This window comes from Bidens hawaiensis, unplaced genomic scaffold (genome assembly GCF_021521415.1).
Source record: "Bidens hawaiensis isolate Kalapana, Puna unplaced genomic scaffold, B.hawaiensis_p1.1 tig00001035_1, whole genome shotgun sequence".
Lineage (NCBI taxonomy): Eukaryota > Viridiplantae > Streptophyta > Magnoliopsida > Asterales > Asteraceae > Bidens > Bidens hawaiensis.
Window position 1 is genome coordinate 1293946 of NW_027491061.1, and position 13077 is coordinate 1307022.

Genomic DNA, 13077 nt, shown 5'->3' on the forward strand with positions numbered 1-13077 from the left:
TGGTTAGGTAATCTTTATCCCACATCGACTTGCCAAGTGATTTGAGTGTTGTATAAAAGGATGGTGTTAAACTTGTTTTAAAGGGGATTTAAATTTTCTAAATTCTAGATTGGAAAACTATTTCTGTGCCTTGCATTTGCATGCATTCAAATGCATGGTACTTTGTTTGAAAACCAATTTTCAAAGTTCCTTTTAATAAAACCCATTTTATTTTGAAATCATTAACCTTATAAAACCAATTTTATTATCTAATGATTTCTAATGAAACAATTTTATGCAAGTTGTTGATTTTAAGTTTGTTAATTATCCTTATCCAAATAAGATAAAACAAAATATATAAATCAAGCATGCAAGCATAAATAAACAACCAAAAGTTCATAAACTTAGCCACCTAATCTTGGCTACACTTGTTGACCGAAACAAGTGTGCCAAAAGGTCTCTCCTAATGGACGAGAATGACACAAGGCATGTGTCGGTGAACTCCCACTTGATCTCGCATCCATACGCTTCAAGTGTCCACCTTGTGTTGTGATCTTTCCACTTTATTTGGGCTTCCAATTGGGCTCCAACTTCAGCTCCTTGCTTCCATGGGCCTCCAAGTTTGGCTTTGGTCTTTGGGCTAGAATCCCATCTTGGACTATGAAGTCCATTAAGGCCCAAAACCAAAACCGTAACCTTGTTGCTTCTTCTTTTACAAAAAAATATCGTAGTACATTTTTATCTAGTAAAATAAATACAACTAATCTACTTATTATTACAAACCAATAAATTGAATAAATAGATTACAAATCAAAATAAAAGAATATTACAACCAAATTTAATATTGAATAAATCAACACATATCCAAACACAAGGTCATGGCTAGGTTATGAACATCCAAATGCACACCCAAATATGCAAGTATTACATGTCTAAAATGGTTCCCGTTGTGAACCTCAAACTTTAGGCCAAGGACAAGAAAACTGAAAGTTTCAGGTTTTGTCGAAGCATAAAAACCAATCATCCAAATGACTTAATTCTTCAAGATTATCACATGCATGTAAAGGATAATCTTGAAGAACCAAGGGGTAACCAAAATCCCCAAAAATTTCGGCCATATGGTGAACCACACCATAAAACCCAAAAAATGTTAGATCTATTGATGCATGTATCCGTATAAGCGGCTCTTGATGCCATTTTTGAGTTTTAACAAGATTATCAAAGCCATATAAACCCATTTATATGAAAAATGCAGCGTATTAATTTGTTTTAAATCTTGTTATATTGATTAATATAAAACCCGTTTTATATAGAAAACCCAAGCCCCGGATCCAAATACGAATTACATGCATACCAAAACATCAACAATAGGGGATTTATGTAATACAACCTTTCAAGAGGAAAGAAGATGAAGGAGATGACGGTTTGAACAACTAGCCTTCAATGGAGAAGAGCCTCAAGCTTGTATACCCTCCAAGCCTTCAACAAACACCTTGCTTGCTAGGATTTGATGACTCTTGCGCTTGAAAGAAAGCCCCTCTTGTGTTATTCCTCTTGGCCGAAATCATAGAGAGAGAGAGAAGGAGGATTGAGAGAACAATTTTTAATATAATGTGGTTGGGTTGTTCCAAAAAATGTGTTGTCCCAAGATAGATATTAATAATAGAAATTATTTACTCCCAGAACAAATGGGTGGGAAGTTTCCCCCAAAAGTGGACTGATCCATCCGGAAATTATTTTTTCTTTCTTCCTGGAAACAGGCTAATACCCCATGTACTAGTCTCAGGACAAATACTCCATGTATTAGTTCACATGATTAATACTCCATGTATTAGTCACAGGTCAATTGAAACTTTGTGACATTTAACACTTTTAACATGCCATAAGTTTCATGTAACATACCACAACCATTATCATATATATATCATTTAACCAACTTAAATAATATCATAAGATAATCTCTCTAAATAAATTATAATTTATTGATTCCTCAAGTGCAAATTGTGACATTCGTGACAAAACGAGGTATACTATATTCACTACGTAGCAAGTAAACAATAAATCGGTTAATTCGTAGTGCTTAAACGAGTAACCGACCGATACTAATTATGACCCGTATACATACTGAGGGGTCATATACGAGTTATATATATATTATAGAGGCTAACATATTGAAATTTAGGCCCCAGTACGTTTAAAACTCTTTAAACGAAAAAGGTTTCGTTTATCGATACGCTATAAGCTTAAACGCAATCGTTAATATCAAAACGAGCATTGTAGCATCCGTGAAGCCGAAAAAGATTTATAAAACACTTATATGACATGTTCTAGGCAATCCTTGAAAATATTTTGGATTTTTACAACGAGTCAGTATGTTTTTCTTATTTTACAAAAAGGAGCTGAAAAACACTCGTTTTTGCGTTGGTTTTCGCACTCGAACTAGTTTTCTTTTGAAAAACCGAACCCGAATTAAATTTTGGACCGAATTTTACTTGTGGCACAAAAACCGAGGCACTGTTGGGCCAAAAAGAGGCCCAATGGGCCATTGTTAATTGCGGCCGCAAGTTGGGGGGATGGACCCCTTTGTATAGCTTGTTACATAAGTCACACTTTAAAGATATTTTACACATTCCAAACCATCCAAGAACAATCTCAGCTGACTTCTTCATATTTTCCAGCCCAAACCCTAAAGGTAAACCTCTAAATACATGAGATTACATGCTTGATTAGTAAGGTTTAATCATGGAAAATTAGTTCTTGATTAGTTTTAAACACGTTTAACCATCCAAAAACCATAAAAATCAAGTAAAACCATGTTTTGATGTTAAACATGTTTACAAACCAGGAACATATACTTTTTTGGTAAAAAACGCGGATTAGAACATGAATACAACGTTTTTACGGTTTGAAAGTTCGGTTTAAACCCAAAACCGAAACCCTAATTATCAAGGCTGTCACATGGATGATTTATGCTTGGTTTGATGTTATATGATATGTAGATACACTGAGTTTGCAACCCGAGACCCGGAGAGTCGTTTAAGCTAGCAAAACTCATCGAAAACCGACAAGGTAAACCCGTAACACTCGTTTAAGGGCTGTTTAGTATTAGGTTATGACGTGCTTGTTGTTAGCTTATGAAAGTTTGCAGGGACATTAGAGATCATTTAAAAGAGTCACTGTTCAAATTTGGTAATTTTTCGATAAACGGAGAATATTTGGTGAATTTATTTCTGTTTATGAGCATTTATTTGGGAAAAATAGCAAAACATATTAAAAAATTATGAAATTTGGTTTGGGAGATTAATATGTGATCGTAAGATCACTGGTAAAGTTTGGGGATCATTGGAAATTCTTAAGTATGGTTTGTGCAATTATGAATTAACCGAATTTTAACAGCCGAAAAACGCACAAAATGGCTTTTTTTCAAAAGAGTTAGGTTCTGGAGATTTTGCAGGGGCTATGTAATAACATTGAGGCCATTTGTAAAAATTATCGGATTTTTCGGAGATCGTTTGATATAAACGGGCCATTTATTACACGATTATAACCTATTAAACGAATTTTTATAAATAAATAATTAATCATAAAATTTGAAAATATTTTTATAAAACTCTCCATATTTTAATATATTTTTACAAAAATTTACATAATTTATATGTAAGTACATTTTTAGTTATGATTAATCAAAGATTTAAATTATAATTGTTTTAATGAAACGGCAGTTTTCTGTTTAACGGACTGACTGGTATGTCAAAATGTCAAAAGTGGGCAAATATCATATTTTTGAATGAAATTGATAAAAACAAACTTTTTACGAGAATTCCGGACAATTCGGGTGGATTGTACGTGTTTTGTATAATCAAACCCGTGTGAAAACAGAAACGAACCCTGCGATCAAACCAGATACCGAAACCTTAAAATTCTTTCATAAATCAAATCATTTTATCAATCAATATATTTACTTAAGTTTTTATGATCTTACCTATTCCCTAAACGCATAAACGATCAACTTGGCTAGGCTCGGGAAACGGTGAAACTGAGCCAAATCCAGTTTTAAACATTTCATAGTATACAACGTCTCAATCTAAGACTATGGTCATGTTCTGGGCGTAAAAGCTATACCCAGATTAGTTATACAACCCGATTTAGCTTAAACACTGTACTAGTATTAACGATACGATACCGTTTATAGGAATCGGGCTATAAGCGAGGCACATGACCTATTGATACATAATTTATGTGCGAACTACGATAAGGTGAGTTTCACGACCCCGCTTTCTAAACTGTTTTACGAACTTTTGGGGTGGAAAGCATGTTTACATATACTTATATACTTGAAAACGTGTGATGATGTGAATTATCTAAGTACTAACACTTGACAAGTCCCCACAAACACAAGTGATTAACTTCGGGCCGGTGACGTGTGGATAGTACTATCGGTTTGACAAACTGAAGAAACACTAATTGACCCCGGGCAGATTACGGATAATCTGGGGGTTAAATAGATGTTTCCCACGAGGGGTTAGGTCCGGCAAAGATGGTACTTCTGATGACCTGCAAAACAGACATCGTGAGCTCGTCACTGAGAAGGGGGGGTACCTCCTTGTGACCACCCCCGGCGTGAGAATCAGACTAGATTGCTCTTGAATATAAGTGTATATTAAGAGATTGCTAGAGAAGATAAGATAATGTAAGATAATGTAATGTGTCCATACCATTCCAAGGTGTTGGAGTATTTATAGCCGAAGGTAGGTTTCCAAGAAGGTACAGCCGGCTGAATAGTATTCCTGTTCTGCCAACTGTGGGCTACGCACATGCCATGCTGGTAGTTGTGTAACGATTCCGACGAAACCAGGTATACCCTAACCGATAGACGTTAGTTACGTCATATGTAATGTCGGGTACATGAGTTACCATGGTAATTATACGAGAATACATGGTTCATTGTATTGATTGTACGTGAATATATAATTCACCGTATTGAATATGCGATTAAACGATCGATAGTTATTGAAACCCGAATGAATCGAGGGTTCAATTATAGACAAGATATATGATATTTAGTGATGTTATGAAGTATTAAAGCTTCGGGATAAGTGGATTAAAGCACAGAAAAATGATTTTGATTTAATAGTACGTCGGTACGTTAAACGAAACCTTTAATACCAAACCGAGCAAGAGACGATCGATCAAGCCGAAAAAGATGCGTAATAACTAATAATATGACGTTTTAAGTTAAAAAATATCATGGTTTAAGTTTTTAAATCGGTTTTATATAAATTTCATTTTTAAGACGAAAAAGACCGTTTTAGCCTCGTTTTAAGCCGACTTAAACATTTAAACGAAAAACGAACTGAACCAGATTATCCAAAACATTATCCGGATATCCGAAATCCAAACATGTGGCCTAGAATGAAGAAGTGGGTCCCACCCCACCCCTCATCTAAACCGATCGGAATACATAGGGGTGTAAACCCTTTCCATTTCTTTTTTTTACAAACACACTCAACAATCCATGAATCCTCTCCACTTGATGATCAAAAACCGAGAGTTTGTAGCAAGAAAACAAGGTAAGGAATCGAGTTAATCACGGTTCATCTTCGTTTCTTGAGTTTGTTTGCAAGAAAATGAGGTTTCAAAGATGAAAACCGATTCTTGCGTGATCAAGTGATGTATACGGGTTATACAAGGGATCTTGGTCCAAGAAAGGAGTTAAACGAACCAAAAACGAATTTTTACGGTTTTAATCTTTGTTTTTGAATCATAACCGAAACCATGAGAGAAATGACTTTATCGTGAGTGTAACTTGCTTGGTATTGTGGTATGTTGTTTGTAGGCTCTGTGTTTAGTGGTAGATAAGGCGAAAAGACGAGTTTGTAGCTTGTCGTGGCGGAAAACGAAAGGTATATTCGGTTTATGTCGGTGTATGTGTTTTTGGACAGATTGTTGGTCGTTTAGAGTTAGGTCATGAAATGTTATAGAGGTATTAAACACATGAAAATATGAGTTCTGTGAATTTTTGGTAATTTTTGGATAAAGGATGAATATTTGGTGAATTTAATGCTCGGTTTTGGCCAAAAATGGTGAAAAATAGTTAACTATCATGAAAAATTATGGAAAATTGCAGATAAGCTTTATATATCATGTATAAGTCACACACAAAATTTGAGGTCAGTTGGAGAAGTCTAAGTAGGCTTTTCGGTTAAACGAGTTCTAGGGATTTCTAGCTCGGTTTTGGTGAAAATGGAATGTAAAAGAAGATTTTGGTTCTGGAAAAATTACAGGGGACTATGTGGATGGCAGGGGACATCCAGGAGAAATTTGGGATTTTTCTAAGATCGTTTGGTATTTACGACATATTTAGTGATTAAATGGTGTTTAAAAATAGATAAATAAGTTTTAAATATAAAAATTAATTCTGGAAATATTTTTATAAAATTCCCCACTGTCAAAAGGTCATTTGTGCAAAATTTCAAGATCCGGGATTAAACGGATAATTATTTGTGCAAAAACAAGCTTTTAAAGCTTAAAACGAGTAAGCCGGTGAAGTTCGCTTAAGCGAGCTGACTGGTGTATAAAAACCTTAAAAATGGACTATATTCATATAAATGAGTTAAACAAGTAAAAATGAATCATCCGAAAATAATTCGGATGATTTGAGTAATTTTAACCTATTTTAACAGTTTCCGATACGCCAAAGACGGAAACGGGTCCCGCGGCCAACCGGGACGTCTAAACCGAGCTATAATTTCACATCCTTAATTACATTATCAGTCAACACTATTTTCGGGTCGTGTGTGACCAAACTCATTTTTGAAACATAAAAACGGATAACCGTGCTAGGCACGCAAAACGAGAAAAACGACTAATAGTAGTTGTGACCATGGAACTCTAAACGACATCACAATCTGAGCCCGGAGAAGTGTTTCTGGGTTAACCTTGCCCCCAGAACGGGTAAAGTGCTGGGTTAACAGTGCCCCCAGATATACCGGTTAACTTGGTTAAAGTTATATTAATAATGAGTGTATAGTAACGATCGTAGGGATCATATTACAGATTGGACGTGTTAACTGATAATGATTGTTGTTACATGCTTGCATGTGCTAAGGTGAGTTTCACGAGCCCCTTTTTACTGAACTGTTTTAAATATTTTCCCGGGGCGGAAAGCATATTTCTATCAAAATGTTTAAGTACATGCTGATCGCATGGAGATGAATATATTTATATAATGTTTATTGTACGGGAATCGTACGGTAATGTATTAAGATGGTAATTGTTTGAGTTGCTAACATTGTAAGGCCCGAAACAGTGTTTCTGGGTTAACAGTATCCCCAGAGGTTATTAAATGTGTTTCTGGGTTAACAGTGTCCCCAGAGGTTATTTGATGTGTCTCTGGGTTAACAGTGTCCCCAGAGGTTATTGGATGTGTTTCTAGGTTAACATTGTCCCCGGAGTGAGTACAGTACTGGGTTAACAGTGTCCCCAGATATTATTATATTATGATATGGATTTATCATGGTTTACTAAAATTGTGAAACTCACCAACTATTCGTAGTTGACCCGTTTTCTCACATGCTTTTCAGGTACAATTAAGATGAAATGATTGCTTACGTGCTAAGTGCTTGATGTGTGTAAGATTTGCGTGCAGGATATTAGGATACATTATAACAAATAGAATTGTGTATCGTATTGTATGATGTGTGTATCACCTAGACGGTAATGAAATACAAGATAATGTAATTTGAAGCATATTAATGTATTCAGTTATCTTTATAAACAATGTGGTTGATATCAGAGGTGTCTGTTGCATCCCGTTTACGTTTCCGCTGCGGTTACGGGGTGTTACAGAAGTTGGTATCAGAGCCATTGGTTATAAAAGAATTAGGATGTCTTTAAAAGATACCTAAAATATAACCAGTAGCTCAAGTATTATAGGATCTGAATATCAACTAATAATTTATAGTGACGAGGTCTGGATGAACTTGGATGGACAAGTGAGTTGTTATGGTCCGGAACATAATAACAGACTTGTCCGCACGAGGGAATTCAGGGGAAGTCACGGGGTACATTAATAGGTAAAAATGGCAACATGTGTATATATATAATATTATTTATGTGTGCTAATGTGTATATATATATATATATATATACGTGCATATCTTGTGGGTACATGTATTGAGAAATGGAACTTGGATAAGGAACCGGGGGATGAAATAATAAAGTACCGAGGATGCCGAAATTTCTAAGAGCATCGGTTGATGATGAGTCTGACTTACCGGGTCATAAATTATGATAGTACCAAGTTAGATCTCCCGTTTGACATTAACCAGAAATATCTAGTAACCGTCACTCCCAACCAGAATTGATGAATCCCTTACCCTACCAACACCGGTACCGTATATCCTAATAACCCCAGATGTTCACCCGAACCGTCGACCCTCACGTACGGACGGATCCGTACCTGAACCCATTCTTATTCCATTAAGGTAAATAAATAAATAAAATAATATATAGAAATATATATATGTATTTCTCACTCTCAAACATATGAGTCATACCACCTCCAGATCGAGAATTACCGATTTCAACGAACCTAGAACGCCTGAGGACATTGACTGAGCAAGTGATAGAGTTTCCCATAATAGTAATTAATAATATTTGAAGGCAACCCATGTTGCGCGATTACCTTGAACCTTGCAACTCCCTATGTTATCCTTATATCCGTTAGATGCCTACACCCATGTATACTCGAATGGAATGATTACCCATACACAACGAGGTGTTAGAGTCATTATAGCATAGTTGGTCGTTCGTTCGTAGATGGTATACCGTGTATGCCGGATATACAAATAGACACGGATATTATAACTCCGTGGTACGTAATCGTTAATGCTCACGGTGAGCATGTATCGGTTATGATGACATGCAGAAGGATATTGAAATCAAGCCTGTTAAACATTAATCTTTGTTGAGAAAGATCTATACGTCAGTTGGTGACAAGGGTTATGAAACATATTTGAACGTTAACCGACGTCAGGTTAAGTCCATTTGTTATTATATTTGTGGGACATATATATTAGATACTGATATGTGTAATATGTATGATAATATTTGGTGTGTATGTGTACCTGCTGTCATGATTGAGCTGGTAACGAGTTATACGGTGAGATTAGTATTGATTACTGCGTATGGGATGAGTACGGCAGAATGACATAAAAAGAGTAACTCCAATGATGGAGATTGATATGATTCAGTTGATTGCTCAAAGATAGCAGATGATGATACCGAATGTCGTATCACAGATCACTACTAGTGTTGATGCAAATGTGATCGCAAGATTGTAGATCGAGCAATCACATGAATATGAATATTTCAATTCTTGGTGGTATTACTAAAAGTGATAATGTTCCACCGAATACTATTATGATTACAAGTATTAGTTATAAACTAAACATGAATAGTAGTCGTAATGAATTAGATCCGGTATGAAGGATATGTCTGTTGATTGTGTTAAGGAAATTATTAATAGTTTACTGATGGTAAAGGGAGGAATGGATTAGCGAGCGGATAGAAAAGATCGAAATGGTTAAGGATATTGGTATGAGTCTAGAACATTGTGTAGTGAAATATGCTACAGATATGTTGGTAGATTATGTTGTATCATGATGGAACACGATGGTACAAAATTATAATTAAAAAATTATTTCTCAGATGATATGGTCAGAATTTAAAATTCTTGTGCTAGAACACTTTTATTCGAGTAATTAAGTGCAGAGATTGGGAACTGAGCTATGGAAAATAGAAATGTTGTGTGCTGATCACTTAGAACACGCTAATCGTTGAAGGAATTGTCATGTCTGGTAACATGGCTAATTACTCCTGAAATCAAGCGAAGTAAGCGCTATATTGGGGACTAGCTCCATCGATAAGGAGTATAGTCAATCCTGTAAAATATATAACCTTTGGAAGGGTTGTGTCACCAGTCAGCATTGATATATTTGACTCTATGGGAAGCGGACTGGAAGGAAGTTAGGAGAGACGTCGAGTATTAAAGAGGAGAAATGATAAAGGTATAGTGCAAGATAGACTTGTGAATAAGTAGGCATGTCCTACAACCCAGAATTATACTAAGACTAGTTCTGGTTTGAAAACATGAACCGCATGAAGGGTCCTTCCCTAAATGTGGAAAATATGGTTATCGGTAGGAAGAAGAATGTCGAGTGATAGTAGGCCACAGGTGTGGTAAAGATGGGCGTAATGCCCCAATTGTAGAACCAATTGAAGCCATGTGAACCGGCAACCCCAACCCATTCGTGTACAACCACTCCGAACCCAACAACTTCAATAACAATCCATCCAAAGAAACCAAATTATGCCAAACAGTTGTACTTGCTATGAATGTGGCAGTACAGAACGTTTCAAAAGAAATTGCCCAAAGTTGAACCAAGGTGTCGTTGGAAGACGAACCTCATGACAAGCATCAACCTCTGATCAAGCAAAGAGCCGTGCTTTTGTGAGTAATTTGAATAAAGCACATCATGATCCAAAGGTGGTGTTAAGTATGTGGTAGTTTTAAATCAATAGACTTCAGTGATAATTTTTACGGTCGTCGATAGAAGTTAGTTCCCGTTAACCTCCTATCATTTGGAAAGATACCGATTAAGTGAAACTACAGAACCCTATACTGTAGAATCGCTAACGGTAAATCCCTAATGGTTAACTAAATTGTACGGAATTGTCCTATTATTCTGAACGATTAACCTTTCATTATTGACCTACGACCAGTAAAGCAAAGAAGTTTTGACGTAATAGTTAGCATGGATTGGCTAACTCAACATGAAGCAGAAATCAAATATGAAAAGAAGATGATTAGAAGCTCTCTTTCGGACGATGAAGCGATTAAATACAGAGAAAAGTGTACGGTATTATGTTGCCACTCTAATCTCATCTTGAGATGTTATAATATTTACGACAAGAAGACGTGGGGTATTTAACAAACGTGATTGCCAAAGTATTTAAAAGAAAACATATAGAAGATATCCCGGTGGTACGCAAATTTCCACAAGTTTTCCCAGAAGAACTTCCTGGATTACCGCCAACCCGACAGGTCGAATTCAGAATCGATTTAATGTCTCAAGCTGGCCCTGTTGCTAAAGCACCCTACCGACTTGCACCGTCCGAGATGCAAGAATTATCCAATCAGTTACAAGAATTGTTGGATAAGATTTTATACGACCTAGTTAGTCACCATGGGGTGCACCAGTTTTAATTGGGAAATGATGGACGGAAGTGTTAGGATATGTGTTGATTAGGGAGAATTGAATAAAGTGACGATCAAGAATAGGTATTCACTTCTTCGATGTAAATGATCTGTTTAACCAACTGCAAAGGGCGATTTATCTTTAGAAAATTGATCTTATATATAGTTATCACCAAATGAAAAATCCAAGAGGAGGACGTTGCAGCAACAGCGTTGCGGACTCGCTACGGCCATTATGAATTCTTATTCATGCCGTTCGGGTTAACAAATGCGCATGCAGTATTCATGGAACTCATGAATCGAGTCTGTAAACCTTACTTTGACAAATTTGTCATAGAATTCATTGATGATATTTTGATATATTCGCAACGTAAAGAAGAGCACGAACGACGATTAAGGAAAATTGTGGAAGTGTTAAAGCAAGAAGAGCTATACGCGAAGTTTTCAAAATGTGATTTTGAATAAAGAAGGCATAATCCCTTGGTCATGTTGTAAAGCAACAAAGATTTCACAAAGATCCAAATAAGATAGAAACCATTAAAATTGTGCCAAGCGCCGATTTTAAGTCTCCCCGATGGAGACGATGGTTTTGTCGCGTATTGTGACGCATCGCGTAAAGGGTTAGGATGCGTGTTGACGCAGTATATTAAGGTTATAGCCTATGCTTCCCGACAGTTAAAAGTACACGAGCAAAATTACACTACTCACGACGTGAACTGGGAGCGGTTATCTACGCACTTAAAATGTGGAGACATTGCCTCTACGATACGAAGTGCACCATCTTCACCGATCATAAAATTTTGCAACACATATTTGATCAGAAGGAACTGAATATGAGGCAACGAAGATGGGTCGAGTTGTTAAGCGATTATGACTGTGACATCCGTTATCACCCTGGCAAGGCTAACGTCGTAGCCGATGCCTTGAGTAAGAAAGATCGGGTTAAGCCATTGCGAGTGCGAATGCTGGGGATGATAGTCCAGTCGAACCTTCGAACCTGATTCGAGTCGCTCAACGTGAGGCGTTGAAAGAGGAATAATTGGAAAAGAAGGAATCTTACGGCAATAAGGAGAATTTCGAACAGCACGTGGACTAAATTCTCTACTTCAAAAATCGGGTTAGGATCCCGACCCTCCATGACCTTCGTGAATTAATCATTGACGAAGCGCATAGATTGAAATAATCCATACATCCGGGATCGGATTTGACTATTGATGATACGGATATCTGAAAGGATTTTTATTAATGGTCGAGTTTGGAGAAAGATATGGTTACGTGTGTTGGTGAATATTGAGTTATGCAAGAGATAAGGCTGCACACCGAAAACCCTAGGGAACGCCACAACGACAGAAAATTCGCCAATGATAGTGGGAATAAATTACAATGAATTCTTGCCCAAATTCCTGATGGTGAAATGGTATCTCGTCGTGGAGTGCCATTTTCAATTATCTCAGATCAAAATAGTCATCCTACTTCCATTATTGGAAGGAGGGGAAGGAAGCATCGAGAGCCTGAAGCTTTTTATGGGTGAAGTAATTATCACCAATTTGTTAAATTGAAAATGGGCGTCAATCAAGCCATAAGATTTGAATTGATTCGAGAAACAACCAATCGGATTTATAATATTTAAGACAAGTTGAAAGCAGCGCGTGATTGGCAAAGGGTTTATGCCAACGTTCAAAGGAAACCATTGTCCCTGAATAGAGGTGACAAGGCATTTTAAGGCATCACCTTAGAGAGAGGTGATATGAGGTTTGGCAAAACCGAAAATAGCTTCTTAATAAATTGGACCCCATGAGAACTATCTCCATGGTTGGTCATTTAGTTTATCGATTAAA